Source organism: Palaemon carinicauda, chromosome 36, assembly GCF_036898095.1.
Source record: "Palaemon carinicauda isolate YSFRI2023 chromosome 36, ASM3689809v2, whole genome shotgun sequence".
NCBI lineage: Eukaryota > Metazoa > Arthropoda > Malacostraca > Decapoda > Palaemonidae > Palaemon > Palaemon carinicauda.
The window spans coordinates 3697937-3704303 of NC_090760.1; positions in this window are offsets into that span (position 1 = coordinate 3697937).

Below are 6367 nucleotides of genomic sequence, written 5' to 3' on the forward strand. Positions count from 1 at the left end.
TATTACTTCTACTACCATACAACCGTTTACCCCCCCGAGCAATTTACCTAAAGTCATCAGACTGACAGGAATTATTCCTAATATAAAATACATCGCTGCTTCCTCCGGTGCCTTAGATGACCGCGGAGGTAGCAGCAGTAGGGGATTCAGCATTATGAAGCTTCATCTGTGGTGGAATTGTGGGAGGTTGGGCTGTGGCACCCTAGCAGTACCAGCTGAACTCGGCTGAGTCCCTGGTTAGGCTGGAGGAACATAGAGAGTAGAGGTCCCCTTTTTGTTTCTTTGTTGATGTCGGCTACCCCCCAAAATTGGGGGAAGTGCCTTGGTATATGGATGGATGGATAAAATACAAAAACTTGGGGTTGAATATGAGTTGTAGAAGTTGTATGGGCTAGATTGGAAGAGATCAAAAGGCATGCATACAAACTGTAAGATAGAGAGCAATGCAGCTGGGGGTTGAATGGATGCTTACTGTGTACCATATAAAGCACACTGAAAGTAGTACAGTACTGTACCTGTATCAACCTTTCTGGATGACTAGGTGAATATAGTATTCATTAGTAAGATACAAGTGCATCATAATGATTACTCATCACTAATTCCATATAAAAAAACATCTAACAATACAATAAAAATAAAACATTTATAAACATTATTCTAAAATTAACATTTAGGACTAACAGTATAGAGAAAACAAAGGATTGAAGAGACCTTCCACTTTTCCATAAAACTTTAGTGAAAGTCACCAATCACAAACACATATTACATGTGCTTCACAAATTATTATGATTAAAAGCAGGGCTGGGGAGTCTGAGTCGGAGTCGAGGCCAATTTATGGACTAGAGGAGTCGGAGTCGGTAAAATTCCACCGACTCAGACTCCTCAAAAATGAAATTTTTGCACTGGAGAAATATTCTCTTTTGGTATAATAAGTCACATTTTTTCAAAGTAGCTCAAAAAACGTTTCATATTACCCGCCGTTTTCTTTAACACCCTCTCGAATAAAGGCAGTCACTTGGAAACACAACATATAGCTCCTGCCATCTCTCGTCCATAAGCCAAACCAAAACAATATTATACATGCGATCAGCTGTTCTCTCCACGCACGAGTCTCTGGACATTAAAGTTTATTTCATAATTAACTCTTCATTTAATCACCATTGAGTTGTTACTGATTCATTGTTTTATGCATCACGTATATGAATAATCTTAGAATTAAGTCATTAGGAGTCGGAGTCGGTTCTAAAAACTTATAGGAGTCAGAGTCAGAGTCGGAGTCGGAGTCGGATGTTCAGAGTCCAGACTCCCCAGCCCTGATTAAAAGCCTACAATTACCATATATTCACCTAAACTTTCAACACCAATTTGTTCATTTTCAATGGAATATTCTTTAATACAATCAACCACTCATTAACTGATTATTATAAGCTCTCTTAACCTATATATCATGTAACACTCTTAACCCTTTTAGGTTAAGACCACTTATCAATTGAGTCTGATCTGTGGGTACCTCTCCTTTAGCGCTCACTTAGAGAAAATTCCTCTAGAGCCATACACTTTTTCCCAAACAATCCACATAATAGAGGACATCATACATAAGAAATGATTCTGATGAATGTTTTTATAAAGTTAAAGTAAATTAAAAAAAATAAAAATCTCAATCATTGAGGATTGAACAATGGGATGCATGAAAGAAATGCATCAAATTAATAGTACAAAAATACACTCCTTACCTCAATATCCCAGTGAGTCAAAGTGCTGTTCAATATTATGCAAAATGTTTGATGCTTTTTGACAAGCAAATAAACCTATTCACAGCTTAATTAAGAGGTAATGGGATTTACAACCTCCGAGAGATCGAATGCATAGGTGAATCCCTGTACAGTACTCGCATATCGTTTACCCTTCCATGCGAGTGAGTCATCTTTCATAAGACAAAGTGAGAAAAACAAAATGAAGACCTTTCAAATTCTTCAAATGTCCAAGCAATATGGAGAAAGAAAAAACATTTTTTATTAATAGTATAAAAAATCTTTTTAATACTTGATACTTAAATAATAAAAGTTTGTATTATCACCATTATAGGTAGCTTAACCAGACCAGTCAAATGTAATTTTCATAGGGCCCACTTGCTATACTGTGGTTGTAGCTTTGAAAGCCCTTTGGATAAGGATTTTACATAACAGCAATAAGAGAAGACATAACTAAAATTTTGCAACATATTTTCATGAGACTACCAAATTATACTTTCAGACTTCCGGTAAATTTGTTCAAATTTTTTTTTTAAAGAGAGATTGTAAATGGGAGCTATGAGCAATGGAAAGTTGAACTTACTAGATGGCTATGTGGAAGACTAAAAAGGAAAATGCGTAAAGAATATCTGACAGGGTATGCAATGAAGGGCTGAAGGAGTATCTATACAGCAAATAACCTTAAGTTCCATATACCGTGACAGTGGCAGGGAATGATCACTAAACATTAGCTCCCCATATATTGTTGGAAAAGTAAAATTACGAAAAGATTAAATCAAATACTTGCAATCATTTCTTTGGATGCCTAGACATTTAGGATTGTATTAATTAAATTGAGGCTTAAGATTCACACTGGACCCGGTAGTCCAGAAGTTTTGAAATTTATAAAAGTACGAAAAATTAATCATGCATCTCATTTCTTATCCCCCAGCTGCCATTATGAAAATAAAAATCTATAAATTCTTTATAAAAGAAATTTCTTAATTGCGATCTGATCTATTGTCCTAATGACTTTGCTTAAAAGTCCCTCATTCCTCTATCATATCCCTCAATGCACCGTAAATCTTGATTTTATGGTCTACCAGTAAAGACTATTCATGTTCATAAACACAACACAAAAATTTCTTATATTAACCCTTTTACCCCCAAAGGACGTACTGGTACGTTTCACAAAACCCATCCCTTTACCCCCATGGACGTACCGGTACGTCCTTGCAAAAAAATGCTATAAAAATTTATTTTTTTATATTTTTGATAATTTTTTCAGAAAATTCAGGCATTTTCCAAGAGAATGAGACCAACCCGACCTCTCTATGACAAAAATTAAGGCTGTTAGAGCAATTTAAAGAAAATATACTGCAAAATGTGCTGGGAAAAAAATAACCCCCTGGGGGTTAAGGGTTGGAAATTTCCAAAGAGCCTGGGGGTAAAAGGGTTAACTACTGCCTTTTATTGCACCAGAATAACAGCTTTTCAAAACTGTAAAAAGCTAAGCCAAAGTCAACTAGCTTAATGTTTTCTCATTACTATCATCCTTGTAAAGACGTTTAATGGGCTGATTAGTCACACGATATAAGGCTCACATATATTAATGAAAGCAAATAACAAGTAAATAACAATGTGAAACTAAGGATAATGATTCCTACACACGAAGGATATACTTGCACCGGCCGTGTATCAGAAATCATTAAGGAATTACAAGAAGTAATTATGTTAAAAAGTTTACAACGTATGGTGCAAAACATGCGATTACAAAAGCATAATTCTATTTCAAAATAAAGGTATCTATAAAACTGTAAATGTTAATTTATTGCGATAAGGTATATGGTACAATTGGAATGTGTGAATATGGAATGTAACAAAATTATAAAAAGAATACAAAAAGAATACAATAGAAACTGTTAATAATGCTTCTAACAATATAAATAGCTAATGTTTATGCCTTAAAAACTGCTTTAAAATCTGAATTTACTGGCTTAATGCACCCCTACTTTTTCAAGTTAGTCATGTTGTACGACCTAAAAACCTAAAATTATTCTAAAAAGCAATGTAAACCTACAAAATCCACAACAATGTTAATTCACAACATACATATATTATGGCTGTTACTCAACACACTTTCTGATATAATGCCAAGACAATTCCATCTTTATGGAGTCTATAACAGAAACTTATAATGACAAACCAAGTTTTGAATCACTTTTAGATTTAGTTGGCCCTGTGTCAAGAGAGCATCTTGAAGCATCAATAGAAATTGACATGAACATACTGTATACCTAAAGTGTTTACTTAAAAATTTACAGGAATAAACATCCACTAAAAATTACATATACTGCACTGTATAGTATAGTACTGTATATGTATGCAGTTATCAACAAAATAATAAAACTAATTCGCAAAAGAGATAACCCTGCACAAAACTACATAACATTTATCAGATTAATGAATCAGAACAAAAATCAATTAAATAGTTGGTGTTCTCCTTCATTCTGACCATATCCTTGATGGATTCTGATCTGCCAATTATGATTGTATGCTTTATATAAAAAAATCATTATTTTGCAGCAAACAATTTGGCATTCAACATTGTAGGTCATGTTTAGATCATTTTTTTTTTCAACAGTCTGGCCCGGATAAGATCATTCAAAATATCATACCAAAGCACAATGAATGAAAAATGAAGTTTTTATGTTAAAACAAAGTTTTATGAATACTTACCGGGCAGTTATATAAATATAGCTATAGACGACAGAGACTATAGCTATATATATATATATATATATATATATATATATATATATATATATATATATATATATATATATATATATATATAACAGCCAGGTAGGTTCTATTCGTAAAAATAAAATTCTCACAAAAACTGAGAGTAGACATTTCAGTAAGGGCCTGTATCACACATATGCTATATTTCACCAAATACTATATACTAAAGTTCTTATCTGGAAAAATTTAAAAATAAATAACAAAATATTTCTAAGCATAAGACAATATGGATGTAATAATGAGCGGATTTTCATAACATATTTGCAAAACGTCTGTTGTCATTCAAATACCGTAGGTACCACAAAAACTGAGTTGGTACAAAGCTTTTTAGTGTATAGATTTTCTACAATTAAGCAATTGATTTGACAGATAATTTTCAATGTTTTACCTTTTTATCTGTCCTTTCAAAATCTTTTATATATATATTGAAAATAAATTCATTAACACTTCTACCCCCAATGGACGTACTGGTATGTTTCACAAAACTCATCCTTTAACCCCCATGGACGTACCGGTATGTCCTTGCAAAAAAATGCTATTTGCATTTTTTTTGGCATATTTTTGATAACTTTATGAGAAACTTCAGGCATTTTCCAAAATAATGAGACCAATCTGACCTCTCTATGATGAAAATTAAGGCTGTCAGCGCAATCTAAAAAAAAAAAATATTGCAAAACGTGCTTGATAAAGAAAACCGCCTGGGGGTTAATTGTTGGAAAGTTCCAAATAGCCTTGGGGGTAAAAGCGTTAACAGACTCAAATACAATATGACTTATTACCTTGGAGAATAAGCTCTAAAGCACGCATCGCAACGTGAATGAAACCCTGTTTTAAATATCAACCCGTCACTACTCCTGAAAACTCAACATCACATTCACGTTTCAACATGATGTAACTTATTCTTATAATGCTTGCATAGTAAGCCCTGAAAGCTAATTTCCTATAACTACAGGCAAAGTAGCTACTATTGCATTGATTATATTATAACCAAATACCTTTCATATCAATTCTAAATGTTGGACTCAGATAATAATCATAAAGAGATCTTACAATGACCAAACATCTCGATAAAGGTGAAAGGGTAAGAAACGGTTTTTAAAAGTACATATTTCTTGTGCCGGTGTGACGGTCTGAACGATCCCCCAGTCTCAGAATTCTCCTTGACATTGTATAATGGTTCTTTTCCGCCATTAGCTCGCTTCGCTCGCATGAAAATAAAACATCAAGCTCGTATGTACTGGCAAGCGGTAATGTTGAGCTGCACACGCTAACATTACAAGAAAATAAAACATCAACCTCGTATGCACTAGCAAACGGTAATGTTCACGCATGCGCAACTTATCAAGGACAATTCTGAGACCGGGGGATCGTTCAGACCGTCACACCGGCAAAAATAAACTAACAAGCCTTTACTGTGCTGATATCAAACTCGGAGTAAAAAAATACAAAAAGAGAGTAGCAATAAAAAATGTCTGGATTTTAAATCATTAGTTACAAACGGAGCACTGACCATTTCATTCGCCTAGTCTTTCAAAATACAAAATTATTATTATGCATGGAAATAGCATGAGCTGATTAGACACATTCACTTACTAAGAATGTAACTTGCGATCCACCATGATTAAGAAATTGTATTTCCTTGAGTGCTTGAATCTTAAATATAAAATCACTGTCTTTTGGCATAAGGGAAAAGATGTTGGATTTGTGCCATAGAGAGAAATTTAGGGATTGCACATTTGAAAATAAAGAGATGTCCTTCTTGGGGGAAGATGATTTAACTCCACATTACTTTATAAGCCTGAAAATGAGGGTACACTCGGGCACACTATTCT